The sequence below is a fragment of the Pristiophorus japonicus genome, chromosome 15 (genome assembly GCF_044704955.1).
Source record: "Pristiophorus japonicus isolate sPriJap1 chromosome 15, sPriJap1.hap1, whole genome shotgun sequence".
Taxonomy (NCBI): Eukaryota; Metazoa; Chordata; class Chondrichthyes; family Pristiophoridae; genus Pristiophorus; species Pristiophorus japonicus.
In genome coordinates, this window is record NC_091991.1 from 112,574,896 (window position 1) to 112,591,347 (window position 16,452).

Sequence of the window (16,452 nt, forward strand, 5' to 3'; positions counted from 1 at the left end):
TTTTCCTAATCTGTCACCATTCAGATAATAGTCTGTCTCTCTGTTTTTACCACCAAAGTGGATAACCTCACATTTATCCACATTATACTTCATCTGCCATGCATTTGCCCACTCACCTAACCTATCCAAGTCGCTCTGCAGCCTCATAGCATCCTCCTCGCAGCTCACACTGCCACCCAACTTAGTGTCATCCGCAAATTTGGAGATACTACATTTAATCCCCTCATCTAAATCATTAATGTACAGTGTAAACAGCTGGGGCCCCAGCACAGAACCTTGCGGTACCCCACTAGTCACTGCCTGCCATTCTGAAAAGTACCCATTTACTCCTACTCTTTGCTTCCTGTCTGACAACCAGTTCTCAATCCACGTCAGCACACTATCCCCAATCCCATGTGCTTTAACTTTGCACATTAATCTCTTGTGTGGGACCTTGTCGAAAGCCTTCTGAAAGTCCAAATACACCAGATCAACTGGTTCTCCCTTGTCCACTCTACTGGAAACATCCTCAAAAAATTCCAGAAGATTTGTCAAGCATGATTTCCCTTTCACAAATCCATGCTGACTTGGACCTATCATATCACCTCTTTCCAAATGCACTGCGATGACATCTTAATAATTGATTCCATCATTTTACCCACTACCGATGTCAGGCTGACCGGTCTATAATTCCCTGTTTTCTCTCTCCCTCCTTTTTTAAAAAGTGGGGTTACATTGGCTACTCTCCACTCCATAGGAACTGATCCAGAGTCAATGGAATGTTGGAAAATGACTGTCAATGCATCCACTATTTCCAAGGCCACCTCCTTAAGTACTCTGGGATGCAGTCCATCAGGCCCTGGGGATTTATCGGCCTTCAATCCCATCAATTTCCCCAACACAATTTCCCGACTAATAAGGATTTCCCTCAGTTCCTCCTCCTTACTAGACCCTCTGACCCCTTTTATATCCGGAAGGTTGTTTGTGTCCTCCTCAGTGAATACCGAACCAAAGTACTTGTTCAATTGGTCCGCCATTTCTTTGTTCCCCGTTATGACTTCCCCTGATTCTGACTGCAGGGGACCTACGTGTGTTTTTACTAACCTTTTTCTCTTTACATATCTATAGAAACTTTTGCAATCCGTCTTAATGTTCCCTGCAAGCTTCTTCTCGTACTCCATTTTCCCTGCCCTAATCAAACCCTTTGTCCTCCTCTGCTGAGTTCTAAATTTCTCCCAGTCCCCTGGTTCGTTGCTATTTCTGGCCAATTTGTATGCCACTTCCTTGGCTTTAATACTATCCCTGATTTCCCTTGATAGCCACGGTTGAGCCACCTTCCCTTTTTTATTTTTACGCCAGACAGGAATGTACAATTGTTGTAGTTCATCCATGCGGTCTCTAAATGTCTGCCATTGCCCATCCACAGTCAACCCCTTCAGTATCATTCGCCAATCTATCCTAGCCAATTCACGCCTCATACCTTCAAAGTTACCCTTCTTTAAGTTCTGGACCATGGTCTCCGAATTAACTGTATCATTCTCCATCCTAATGCAGAATTCCACCATATTATGGTCACTCTTCCCCAAGGGGCTTCGCACAACGAGATTGCTAATTAATCCTCTCTCATTACACAACACCCAGTCTAAGATGGCCTCCCCCCTAGTTGGTTCCTCGACATATTGGTCTAAAAAACCATCCCTTATGCACTCCAGGAAATCCTCCCCCACCATATTGCTTCCAGTTTGGTTAACCCAATCTATGTGCATATTAAAGTCACCCATTATAACTGCTGCACCTTTATTGCACGCACCCCTAATTTCATGTTTGATGCCCTCCCCAACACCACTACGACTGTTTGGAGGTCTGTACACAACTTCCACTAACGTTTTTTGCCCTTTGGTATACTGTATACAACCCCAGTTAGGCCACAGCTTGAGTACTGCGTGTAGTTCTGGTCATCAGATTACAGGAAAGATATGATTGCACTAGAGAGTGTACAGAGGAGATTTACGAGGATGTTGCCAGGACCAGAAAATTTTAGCTACGAGGAAAGATTGGATAGGCTGGGTTTGTTTTCCTTGGAACAAAGGAGGCCGAGGGGAGATTTAATTGAGGTGTATGAAGTTATGAGGGGCCTAGAGTGGATAGAAATGACCTTTTTCCCTTAGTAGAGGGGTCAATATCCAGGGGGCATAGATTTAAAGTAGTTGGTAGAAGGATTCGAGGGGAGATGAGGAAACATTTCTTCACCCAGAGGGTGGTGGGGGTCTGGAACTCACGGCCTGAAAGGGTGGTAGAGGCAGAAACCCTCACCACATTTAAAAAGTACTTGGATATGCACCTGAAGTGCCGTAACCTACAGGGGTATGGACCAAGAGCTGGAAAGTGTGATTAGGCTGGGTAACTCTTTTTTGACTGACATGGACACGATGAGCCGAATGGCCTCCTTCTGTGTCGTAATTTTTCTTTGATTCTATTATTGGGTATCCAGGACATAGTCGACGTATTTACTGAGGCGTACGAAAGCATGGGCCTTACGCTAAACCTCCTTAAGACAAAGGTCCTCCACCAGCCTATCCTCACCGCACAGCACTGGCCCCAGTCATCAAGATACACGGTGCAGCCCTGGACACCATGGACCACTTCCCATACCTCGGGAGCCTCCTATCAACAAGAGCAGGCATCGGCGACGAGATCCAACACTGCCTCCAGTGCACCAGTGCAGCCTTCGGCCGCCTGAGGAAAAGAGTGTTTGAAGACCAGGCCCTCAAATCTGCCATCAAACTCGTGGTCTACAGGACTGTAGCAATACCCGCCCTCCTGTACGGCTCAGGGACATGAACCATGTACAGCAGACACCTTAAGTCGCTGGAGAAATATCACCAACGATGTCTCCACAAGATCCTACAAATCCCCTGGGAGGACAGACGCACCAACATCAGCGTCTTCATTCAGGCCAACATCTCCAGCATTGAAGCACTGACCACACTCGATCAGCTCCGCTGGGCAGGCCACATACTTCGCATGCCAGACATGAGACTCATTGCAAGCGAGCCCCAGGTGGGCAGCGGAAGCGTTACAAGGACACCCTCAAAGCCTCCCTGATAAAGTGCAACATCCCCACCGACATCTGGGAATCCCTGACCAAAGACCGCCCTAAGTGGAGGAAGTGCATCCGGGAGGGCGCTGAGCACCTCGAGTCTCGTCGCCGAGAGCATGGAGAAAACAAGCGCAGGCAGCAGAAAGAGCATGCGGCAAACCAGTCCCACCCACCCCTTCCCTCAACGACTATCTGTCCCACCTGTGACAGGATCTGTGGCTCTCGTATTGGACTGTTCAGCCACCAAAGAACTCACTTCAGGAGTGGAAGCAAGTCTTCCTCGATTCCGAGGGACTGTCTATGATGATGATGAAGTGAATAGCGACAGTGTCGTGACTTCTGGATTTTGTCCAGTCTTACTATCCGGATAACGTTCTCGCTCTCAACCCACCCTCACCCACACCATTAGACCTGGATCACGTTCTTCCTCCATCCCCACTGTGCCCTCTGTACTCTTTATCCCCCGCCCCGAGTTCCTGACCTCTCTCCCCCTCCCTCTACGATTTGTCCCCCGGAGCCACACTGCAGCCGCAACTGTGGGGCAGTGTGCGCGTGCGCGGCTTCAGTGGCCGCGCGCATGCACAGAAGGACACAAAAATGTTTGTGCAGATAATCATTTTGTCGATAATACCCCTTTGATTAAACGTTACCCTCTATTTCCTACTACAGAAAGTGATTGAGTTGCTGTGTGCTCGCAGCAATTTTTGTTCTTGTTTCAGAGTTCCAGCATTTGCATTCTTGAAAATATAAAAATAAGGCTGTGTTGATAATTGGCTGCCCACCAAGAAGTGCCTACAATATAATGTTCCTTCTCAATCCTTTTTTAAACACAAACACTGTTCTTCCCCAACACAGTGCTGTCCTTTACATTAACCACATGGGGCTAATTGGGAACATTTCTGATCAGTGAATGAAAACTGGATAATGAACCAAGTGTGAATGTGAACTTTAACCTTGTGTGTTTGTTGGTAAGATGAAATACACAGTGCGATTGACTTGAGATCGGTGTGGCTGCTTGAGTTCCTTGGTCAATGGATGGTGGCAGATATCTGTTGTGTAAAGATACCCATGGGAGGTACATTTACCTGCATTGTGTGTAAGGGCTTTTCCACTTAAATTAGTGCAAGTGGCAAAAACGGTGTCCCCATAATCACACCTGTGGCTGGTCCGTGCGTTTCACTGGAAATCATCAGCCCAACACATTCTGTCCTGCAAAGGAGTGTGTGTGTGTGTCTCTGGTGTGTGTCCACGGACCTGCTGCATGCTCGGAGTGAGAGAGTGGGGCGTTTGCAGAAGGGAGGAGCCCAGGCAGTATTGGAGGAAGTCTCTCTCCTCTCCCCGCTCAGTTCCTGCAGCCTTGCTCTGGTTTGCAGAGCTGACGATGAAGGCTCCTGCCGGCTCTCCCCTGGCTTCCTACGAGACGTTGGTCCACGCCGGCCGGGGTGGTGGTAAGTTGCGAGAACCGCGGAGTTTGAACGGGTCTTTACGGTAGGCTGGCCAGAGGCACCCTGTTAGAGACGAATAACTCGCCCCATCCCTCTCCTTCACCTCGCTAAGAACGAGTAAATGTGTCGGTTTGGATGAACATTGGAGATGAATTCTTCCATGGGGGAATTGCACGGTTAGGAGCCCAGCTTGTGTTGCCTGGATGGTTGTATGTGATGGGGAGCTTTAAGTCTGAGCTGTATCCGGGTGCAGCAACCCCTGACTTCATCCCACTTCACAAGGCGGAAGTGCAGTGACTGTGTGTGGCTTAGTGATGTGCTGAAGCGTCTATCTGTTCAATGCAAATTCAGAGCGGAATTGTTCCCCCCAAAAACTATTAAAGATCAGTCTTCATGAACAAGTCAAATAAAACTCTTCCTTGTGGGGGACGGTTGCTTGCAATACAAGTCCATGTACTTGAGGCTGAAAGGCTCCCTCCTGTTACCCGACCCTCATCCATGTTGGTACATGGTTTGATGTATCTCAAGCCTTTAGAAACTAACTCCGGGGTTGAGTGGGGTTGTGATCTGCCCCACTCTGCGATCATTCATCTCACTAACCGTCCCCTCACCTACTGCCTGCTCGGGGCATTTCTGTAATATTGAAAGGGGCTGTATAAGTGTGGGTTATTCTGTCATCTCCCCTGTGGCTGGGGGTTTTGAAGTGGTTTTCCCTCTTGTAATGAGCGTGTGTCAGTAAAAGGTATTATGGAAGACTCTTTTTTTTAAAAACATGAAGCTAGTGCCCTTTAAAATACGTGTCTGACCCTGTAACCAGTTCTAAGTTTAGAATTTACATTCACATCACCTGCCTCTATCTCAACCACATCTTTTAAGGCTTGGTCACTGTAAAGTTTTCTTGTTAATTGTTACTATTCAAACAGTATTTCATCTGGTTGGGTTTTGTTTGAGCTCATAAGCATGATGGAGTAACTGAGCTACAGCGGTTACTGAGAAGGTTGAGAGTTCTAGCCCCACGTTGGGACTTGAACACACAATCTAGACTTGTGGTCCAGTGGAGTATTGAGGGGTTGCTGGCTGAAGTGGGACGTTAAACTGAGATCCCGCCTGACCTCACAGGTCAATCCACTGGCACTAATTGAACAATGGTAGGGGAGTTCTCCCAGTGTCCTGGTTAATATTTATCTCTCAACCAACACCACCAAAAATGGACTAACTGGTCACTTAACTCACTGATGTAACAGCCTTGCCAGTGCTGCCCACATCCTGAGAAAACTGCCTCTTTCGAACTGATTTAAGACCATTAGTGTGATTATGTTTTGCCTCATTCCAGTTTTTAAAACTGTGTTGAATATGTGAACTAGGACCCCCAGGATATGATTGATTAACCATATAGATGGGACCTGCTCCCAATGGTCACCAGGTGTGGTACTGGGCCGGAGTTAGCTGGGTTAGGCCAGTACCCTATGGCTAGAGAGAGGAATATAGGCCAGCATTCCCTCTTCTAATTACCATCCCATGACCCTTTTTGCAAAGTGTACCTATAAGTAGAATAACACCATTTTTGTTCCCCCACTCAATGTTTTGCAGGGCAGTGTGACTGCCACAACAACATTTTTCCCTTTGGATACTGCGAGGATCCGACTTCAAGGTAGGCATTGTAACAAATAAACCGGATTATCATGAATCTAGACTGTGTACAGTAAAATATACATTTTATGGCCCAAATCACTGCATAGAATTACAAAGCAAACTGCAGTTTTTTCAGTGCAATTTGTGTATTTTATAATGGAGCTTGTTTATTATCTGAAATTATTTTTGATTTGATTAAAATATTCCAACTAAGCAGTACTTACAATTCAAACCAACAGTTTGTGTTTTAAAATAAGAACATAAAATGCTGGAAATCATCATCATCATAGGCAGTCCCTCGAACGAGGATAACTTGCTTCCACGAGAGTTCACAGGTGTTTCAATGAAGGACCCGATGTTCCAGTCCTGAACTCCAGTTGAGGAGGTGGAAGATGCCTGTGCGTGAATTTTTTTAACGTGTGGTGACCGTTGCACACCAGCCACCACACGGGCTTGACAGAGCTAGGCTTTTGTCCAGTGGCAAGGATTAACCAAGACAACTGGAGACCTGCTCTGCTGCACGGACCTAGTGCGCACATATCGCAGTGTGGGCTGGCCCGTGCTGCCCCTGGGCCCCCGGCACTTCTGGGCCCCATACCCTCATTCACCGCACCTCCGCCACGATGTTCCAGGGCCCGGCGCTCCAGCTCTATTTATAGCCCCGAACACAACCGCTGGAAATACTCAGCAGGTCAGGCAGCATCTGTGGGAAACTGAGTTAACGTTTCAGGTCGATGACCTTTTGACAGAACTGGAAAAAGTTAGGGATCTAACAGGTTTTTAAGCAAGTGTAGGGGCAGGGAAAGGGGGAGAAGAGGAAAGAACAAAAGGGAAGGTCTGTGATAGAGTGGAAGGCAGGAGAGATTAAATGACAAAAGGGATGATGGTGCGAGGCAAAAGGAGATGGTAATGGAACAAGTAAAGAAACAAAGTCATTGGCCTGAAACGTTAGCTCTGTCTCTCCCACGGATTCTGCCTGACCTGTTGAGTGTTTCTAGCATTTCCTGTTTTTATTTCAGCTTTATTTTGTATTTTATCCGCAGTATTTTGCTTTTGTGGTAGTTTGTGTTTTATGTAGCTCTGACAGTGTTTGAAAGATGCACCGGGGCTTTATAGATTTTGAAAATAAAATGGGCACCAAGGAGGAGTAGTGGAAGAGAAAACAGAGGGAGGGAATAAGGTGGAGGTGTTTTAGGAACAGGAGGAGACTATTCAGCCCCTCGGGCCTGTTCCGCCATTCATGGCTGATCTGTATCATCGACTCGCCTTGGTTCTGTGACCCTTAATACCCTTGCAATGCTAAAATCTATTAGTCAACCCTTGGCCGCAACAGATTTTTGGGGGAAGAGAGTTGCAGATTTTGATTGGGTATTCCCATGGGCAGAGGTGTGGTGAAATGAGGGGGCTGGTGAATGAATGAAGATTGTGAATGGGGACATGGTGCTGAAGGAGGTCAGTGAGATGGCGTGCGGCAAAATCAGTGGGGTGTTTGAAGATGAAATGAGGATCTCAGGATTGAGTTACAGGGTCAGTAGAGCCGATCAAGAACAAATGCACGCCAACGTACACTAACTTACAACTATTTTGAACATACAAGTGCCCCCTTATTAAAGAGGCACTAAAGCAACAAAATTAATCAAATTAAGCTTCTAACATTCAAGAATCAAATTAAAATTTGGATACCGGGGGTGATGATGCACTCCAGTCCCTCCGGTGCCCACCTCTCGCGGAAGGCCGCGAGCGTACCAGTGGACACTGCGTGCTCCATCTCCAGGGACATCCTGGTACACTAACTTACAACCTCAATGTTGCTGACACTGTGATAATGTACTGTTTAATGGGCCTTCAATTTCATTGATGAAAATGAATTCAGTCCGGCATCCTCTGCTATTTGGCAACATTCCAGTTATCTCCTTGGCAGTCCTGTGATCAAAAGATTGCTTTGGATGGAGAAGGTCCTTCAGCTCATCTGATCTCATCCTTTCCCAGTCCCAGCAAGACCACCCTCCCACGTGTCCTGGCCTTGACCACCCGTCCTGCTAATCCAGTTGTCAATTACACCCAAACCTGCAGCATAATCCTTTCTATAAAATAAACCATTGCCTGCTCAATGTGAAAACAACTGGCTGTTGAACCAGGGAGGAATGAAGGATCTGATGTAAAAGGGACAGTTGGACACTGGTTAACATTTTGGTTAATTTGTATAGGTATACTTATTGAGTCTGTCTGTGCATTGGTGTAGTACTTTACACCCCTCTGGGCCAGAGTCACCATGGGATGCAGATATTTTAATATTAAGAGCAAGGAAACCCAATACAATATTGGTCTAAATTCTGAGGTCAATGCATGTTTGGCCAGTAATGTATATTGTCCCACAGTAGTGACTCCAGCTTCTCACTCTTGTTCTTCATTTCATTTATTTTAGTTGATGAAAAACGGAACTCCTGCTCCACGCCTGGGATACTGGCGGAGATTGTGAAAGAGGAAGGCCTGTGAGTATTGGTTTATAGCACAGAAACAGGCCATTCGGCCCGACTCGTGTTTCTGCTCCACACTAGCCTCTGCCCCACCGCATCAGCATATCCAGCTATTCCTGTTTAACTCTGTCTCTCGCCACAGATGCTGCCTGACCCGCTGAGTATTTCCAGGATTTTCTGTTTTTATTTCAGATTTCCAGCATCCGCAGTATTTTGCTTTTGTCCTTCTATTCCTTTCTCCCCTTCAGAATGCTGATCTTTTAACAGCAGTGTAATTATGCAGTGTATTTATTTTGTAAGCGATGCTCGCCACAACAGCTTTGTCTGGGGGCAAAGTAAACCTGACCAAGAGCCATCGACCTGAAACGTTAACTCTGTTTCTCTCCACAGATGCTGCCTGACCCGCTGAGATTTCCAGCATTTTCTGTTTTTATTTTGCTTTTGCCTGTTCCTGTTTTATGTTGTCATTATCGGGAGCCCAGTTTCAGGAGTAAGTGGGGAGGTCCAAATGTGACTGTTTATTTCGTGCCAACACTATTCAAACAGATTAAATGGTGAGTTTTTTCCCCCAAGTTTTTATTGGGTGCTCTTCTTGAAGTAAAATTAAAAAAGGAAACATTGGAAATACATGGATCAGCACTTGGGAGGAGAGGACGGGTTCTGGAGTTTCCCGTGTGTATTCTTCATAAGACAACTGCACTCTCTGATGGAGGATGGACACACACACACACAGGAAATTTGTCCCTCTTTCCAGATGCTGACTGACCTTCATGAAAAGGGTCTACTTACAAATGATTCAAATGAAAATCAGAAATAGTTCCCAGCAGCATGTGTAGGTCTAGCTGCTCTGATCCACGAAGGAGGCATGTGTAGGAATGTGTTGTGTCTAATTGATTTAGAGACAGTTGATTGTTATAAACTTGCCAGTTCGGTTTGCTGGAAGGGATTCAAAATGTCAACCACAAAATGCTGAGTCTTTCTTCTCTGCATCTGTTCCAGATTGGCTCTGTACCGTGGATGGTTCCCCATCATTTCCAGCCTCTGCTGTTCAAACTTTGTTTACTTCTACACATTCAACAGCCTGAAAGCGATGTGGGCGAAGGGTAATGCCAGGGCCATGCCGGGCAAAGATCTACTCATGGGCTGCATTGCAGGTGCAGAGCGATGTTTAATAGGGTTGCACACTGCCCAATGTACCAAATACAGTCCGTGTTCATTGAATTGCTAGATTCTAGGCACTCCTATGGTTGAATCCTAATCAGTTAAGAACAGTGCTAAAATATCAGTCTTAATGTAAACTATATTTTGTGAAGAGAAAAATGAGAAGCTTCATTATCCCTTTAATTCTGGTTCCATCATTTTAATAGTTTATGTTGAAACCCAGAGCATACAGCAAATAGTAAGACAGGGAATTGCAAGACAATACAGCTGAGGGACTCGGAGAATGGTGCATTAGTGAATAACCTCGTATCAATTAAAAATGGCCATCCCAGTGTAAGTAAGTAGATGTGTAAGGCACAAGTTTGATTCCCACGCGGCTGTGTTAGCAGATTCTGATCAAGACACTAAAATTGGATTTAGCAGGTATCATTTTAAAAAAAAAGATCAGCCAGGAGTGCAACTTCTGATGACTATCCAGTAATTCCTGATGGACAATGTGTGTGGAGGGCAGGATCAAACTCCGCTGTGGTGGCCCCTGTGGGCAGGTAACCTGCTGACGAAGATCAGTGTTACTTGGGCAAGATGGGGGGGGGGGGGGGCGAGCGAACATTTGAGGTATTTGCAGATCAGACAATTCTTTAAGGGCTTTCACCATTATTCATTAGTGGAATTGAGATGGATGAAATACTGGAGTGCAATATTAATACTTTTCCCTCCTGGTGCATCCTTGGATCATCTTGGGACGTTTTTCTAGCATTAAAGGCACAACATAAATGGAAGTTGTTGGTGTTTCAGTATCCCAACTGATGCACAAGTATAGAATCAAGAAACCCCAAGAGCCCTAAAGTTCGTACATGCGATGTTCTTGATAGTTCCTGAATGGTTAAGGACAAACACTGACAAAATAAGTCTTCACAATAAAGATGACTTTTACTTTGTACAACTTCACAATACACTCAGCTGCTCCTTGCGTTCCTGAAATTTTAATTTAAAAATCTGTACCATGCATGTGTTGGAACAAGTGCCAAGGCTATAAAACAAGCGATTGTGTTCTCAAATGAAAGGAAGCCTGTGCTTGAACAATGAGGCCCAAGCTGGCCTGTAGAACTGAAGAGGAGCTGTGGGCTATGACTGGTGAAAGCGGAGGGACGCTGGGTGGACTGTGAGAACCAGAATTCGTGAACTTTGTTTCAAATTAGAAACCTTTTTTGGCAGGGGACGGGTGGGGTAAGCATTGCAATTTGTTTAGTTGGGTTGGTATAAGGTAAGAGTTATAAGGCAGGCTTTTGCTGACTGGTTGGTTTTATCCATTGAGGAGCTCAGCAGTGCAGATAAGGAATGTCCCAAATTCAGTTCCTTGGTCTGTTCTGAATGAGCTGATCTCAGCTGGGGGTAGGTTCCACTGGACCTGCTCCCCTTGAGTTAGAGAGGGATAAAACTGTGTATGGGGCCCACGACTGCTCTCTGTCCTGCTTGAAGTGCACTTCTGTGGACATTGCATGAGGGAAAGGATTGGGCTTACTCTCATTTCTCGCTCTCTCCCTGCTCTCCATCCCAACTGACTGAGGGGTCTCCCGTAAAGTTCACTCACCAAAAGTGGCCATGTCGGCAAGGTACCACCAGCATCTATGGAACTGTAATCTCGTGTCAGCTGTGGCTCAGTGGGCAGCATTCTCTCTCGCTTCTGAGTCAGAAGGTTGTGGGCTCAAGTCCCACACCAGAGACTTGAACACAAAAATCTAGGCTGACACTCCAGTGCAGAACTGAGGGAGAGCTGCACTGTCAGAGGTGCTGTCTTTTGGATGAGACATGAAACCGAGGCCCCATCTGCCCTCTCAGGTGGACGTAAAAGATCCCATAGCACTATTTCGAAGAAGAGCAGGGGAGTTATCCCCGGTGTCCTGGCCAATATTTATCCCTCAATCAACACAACAAACAGAGTATCGGGTCATTGTCACATTGCCGTTTGTGGGAGCTTGCTGTGTGCGAATTGATTGCCGAGTTTCCTACATTTCGACAACGACTACACTCCAAAAGTACTTCATTGGCTGTAAAACGCTTTGAGACGTCCGGTGGTCATGAAAAGCGCAATATAAATGCAAGTCTTTCTTTCTTAAAGAATCACCACCTTGCAGAGAGGAGAAAACTGATGGATAGGAAATGCAGCTTGTTGCATTTCATTATTGTAAAAGTTTATATACTTAAAAAGTTGAAAACAATCCTTACCCACCCCAGTTGAGTATTCCTTAAAATAAATACTGAAGATGGTGGGGTCCCTGATTTTCACCTCCTTCCAAGAGGATGGTGTCTGCCAACGAGACGAAGTTGCATTTATAAAGCGCCTTTAAATTCGATAAATGTCTCAAAGTGTTATATAAAATATTCAAATCTTTCTCGCAAGTTGATTTGTGACAGGGAGTTGGCATAATTCGTGATTGTTTAACAATAGATCTCAACTGTCCTATTGGAAAGCTGAATGTACTCAACATTTAGAGGATATAAAACAGTACAATGCAATTGCTTTGCTGTCAGGATCTATTTTGAAATTAAATCTAAATCGTCGGTGAAATCTTGACATTGCGCTTTACTTAAATTTCCAGATGAGTATTGTTTAATGGGTACGATGCAGCAATTTAAGACTCATAAGTTGTACATTGGCATACAATGACCAACCCATACTCACTAAAGGACAATTCGTGGGATTCTTTACAAATAACATCCCATTTGTTTTGTTAGGTGCCACTAACGTTCTCCTAACGACACCAATGTGGGTCGTCAACACAAGATTGAAACTGCAAGGGGCAATATTTAGAAAGGAGGATATCCATCAGACAGAGTACAAGGGTATTCTAGGTGAGTCACCAACTGGGAAATGCACTGTCTTCAGTAACTCATTTCTGCTTCAGCGGTTAGAAACACAAAGAGTAAAAGTGTACTGTGGTAATTAAAAAGGGTGTGTGAGTTTGTCAAAAAGTAAAGAGAAATGGAAGCCTTTCACTGTTAGGTTGAAGAAACTAACAGTACTGACTAAAGGGAGCAATTGAAGGTGGTGTGCTAATCAGAATGTACACCAGACCACTTTGTTTTGTATCAATTTTAATTCTAGTAATTGAAAAAAAAATCTTCAGAATTGGTTCTGTAAACATAATAAATATTGAAGCTGGGGTTCCCCCCTTCCCTCCCCAAACCATCATAGCCCTATTATCTGAAACCAACATATTCTCGTTCCAGTGATCAAACTGTGAGAGCAGCCCAGAATATATTAGTCCAGCCCCAATTCTTTCCTCATTTTCAATCGGAACTTGATTCTGGTTTGACTGAGTGAACATAAGAATTAGGAACAGGAGTAGGCCATCTAGCCCCTCGTGCCTGCTCCGCCATTCAACAAGATCATGGCTGATCTGGCCGTGGACTCAGCTCCACTTACCCGCCCTCTCCCCGTAACCCTTAATTCCCTTATTGATTAAAAATCAATCTATCTATCTGTGATTTGAATACATTCAATGAGCTAGCCTCAACTGCTTCCTTGGGCAGAGAATTCCACAGATTCACAACTCTCTGGGAGAAGAAATTCCTTCTCAACTCGGTTTTAAATTGGCTCCCCCGTATTTTGAGGCTGTGCCCCCTAGTTCTAGTCTCCCCGACCAGTGGAAACAACCTCTCTGCCTCTATCTTGTCCATCCCTTTCATTATTTTAAATGTTTCTATAAGATCACCCCTCATCCTTCTGAACTCCAACGAGTAAAGACCCAGTCTACTCAATCTATCATCATAAGGTGGGGAGGAAAAGTAACATCATTAGAACAGCTTTAAAAAAAAATCCAATCAATTATTTTGCTTTATTTTTATGGGATTACTTGGGTAAATTGCCAACCCTTTAGTTTGTATATTTGTTGCCTATTGTCCACCTGACCTGCTGCCACAATGACGATTGGTGGGCTGCCCAGAACCCCCTGCAGCGAGGTGCCAGAGACCCTCACCGTTGGATTGCTCGCCCCTTCGTCTGCTCCACACACACCGTGACATTTGTCACCTGTCTGGGATCGAGAACGGTGTGGAGTAGCACGCAATCAGCGGGCGGCGCTGTCTGTCAGTGCACCAAAGCTGCAACACCAGTTTTAAATATTAAAAATTGTACTTTGTAGATTGTTTATTCAAAGAAAAACAAGCTTCATAATATTCACAGCATTTGGCTGAGGGATCGAATCGATTGGGAGACAGTGTTTTTTTTCTATAATTAAAAACAGAAAATGCTGGAAATCTCAGCGGGTCAGGCAGCATCTGTGGAGAGAAACAGAGTTAATGTTTCAGGTCTATGACCCTTCGTCAGAACTGGACAGTGTTCGAAATGAACAGATTCTTAAGGAGCACTGAAAGGGGGAGGGGAGGAAAGAACAAAAGGGAAGGTCTGTGATAGGGTGGAAGGCAGGAGAGATTAGAGAGGCAAAAGGGACGATGGGCCGACTTGAGATGGTAATGGCAGGAGTTAGAAAAAGATGAGTCTAGATAGGGTGTGAATGGTGGAATAATGACCAGCTGCCTTGGGAAAGAGAGAGAAAAAGTACATAAGATCAGGGGGGGGGGGGGTTTAAAAAAAAAAGATGGAAAGGAAGCAAATATGGGCAGAGGTTATGGTCTGAAATTATTGAACTGAGATTTCCAGCATTTTCCCTTTTTATTTCAGATTCCAGCATCCGCAGTATTTTGCTTCTGTATCAGTGTTTTTTTTCTTCGGGGGGGGCGGGGGCGCAAAGAGTCACTTCGATTAAAATCACTATCTACACAGCTAGGTGCAATTACTGTTCACCTTCTCTTTGGTTTAGTTGAATTCTAAATTTATAAAGCAAGCTGGTATTTAGGTACCACAAACCTGCATTTATAATATGTTAGCCACACAGAACACTTGCTGTGCCATACCGAGGAACTCTACAGGCCATTATATTTGCTGTGTGGGGCGGGGATTGTAATAAACATGCAGTAGGTCAGAAGCGGAGGTATGTTTGGGGAGGGCGGGGTGAGTGTAGCCAAACTTAACTGTCCTTTTCTCTTTAGATGCCTTTCAACAGATCATTACAAAGGAAGGTGTGAGAACTCTCTGGAATGGGATCCTACCGTCCTTATCTTGGTCTGTAATCCCGCAATCCATTTCATGTTTTATGAGGGGTTGAAACGAAAAGTCGGCAAAGCTGGGAGACGGGTATGTGCAGGGTTTAGCACTTTCAAACTCATGTCCTCACTGCCTGAGTGGTAATATTTCAATTACACAATTGTAGTTATGAAATTGTTTCTTTGCTTTAACTGTGTGGAGGCAGATGATGTTGGACTGATCGTTCTTGCTTTGAAAGGTGTGGTAATTACCAAAGCAGTATTTCAACGCAGGACTTTAACAGATATGATGAATCTCTCTGCAGATTTCTTCCTGGGAAATACTTATGATTGGAGCCCTGGCGAAGGCGATTGCCACAACAGCTACCTATCCCTTGCAGACCGTGCAGGCTATACTACGGGTACGAAGAGCAAAGTTACACACATCAAATACTCAGCTGTTACATAAATGCCTTTTCTTGCAGCTTTATTCTCCCCCACTCTCTTGCAGTTTGAACTGAATAAGAGGTCGCAGAATACGTTCCGGGAGAGTGTCCGTGCAGTCATTAACCTGCTATCCAAGAGGATTAAGTAAGGACCAGCCTAAGACATTAATCTGATCTACAGCATTTAGTTTTGTCCTGCTCTTTCTAGCAAGCTACTGATAATTTCAAACCGTCCCTGTAATTTTCAGCAAACTATTCAACGAGAAGTTTTTAAAATGTGCTTTTTTTTCTTGTTGACAGAAAAGATGGTTTCTCATGACTCTACAAGGGTCTTGAAGCCAAGTTTCTTCAGACCGTTCTTGCTGCCGCTCTTATGTTTCTGGTCTACGAGAGGATTGCAGGGGTTACCTTTAAAATCATGGGATTGTCCAAGATGGCCAAGCACTAAGTGAACAGTCTGAAAACACACCCGAATCCCACTGACATTCCGTTCAGCCTCTGATTTACTGCTGAAGTAGCCTTAAAGCTTCCTTCAAGGGACTGCATTAATGGGGGGTGGGAACTGCACTGTTGAGTGTATGAGTGTACATTTGTAACATGTGTTAAGTTTGAAAAGCAGCTATAACACCGAGGAACAGAAGTACAGAAAGCACAAAGGGGACAGCACGGAACAGAACACAGCCACTCGGTTCATTATTTTTTTTAAAACAAACAAGCAATGGTGGAGATAAAACTGTTGTGGATGGTAGGTGAAAAAGTGTGTATTTTAAAAAAAAAGTTAAAATACAGGTGTCACCTTGGATGTTTCCATTAATATTATTTGTAACAGTGGCTCTCTGCTTCTAAGTTGTATTTTTATTATGTCACTAGATGTTGTCAAGCCCAATGGCTAAAATTGATCTGTCCTGCATCTCAATGGGGTACGAAGTAATTGCAATGTTAAGGAAGGACATTGTTTATAAAAGCGGAGTTAGAGAACATGCTGACTCTCAGCTTGGAGATGTTTGAATGTTACTCTGTGTGCACTATTATATTATCCTCAAACAAGAGAAGTTAGCTATGGAAGCTGTACATTATTGAAACAAAAGAACAGGCGGTTTCCATGGCTGGGAAGAGCTATACTTGCG

General features: G+C 44.8%; 1 pseudogene; it reads left to right on the plus strand.

Annotated features, from left to right (window-relative positions):
• Positions 1–4,460: 4,460 nt before the first annotated feature.
• Positions 4,461–16,063, plus strand: LOC139281586 (peroxisomal membrane protein PMP34-like; annotated as a pseudogene).
• Positions 16,064–16,452: the final 389 nt, after the last annotated feature.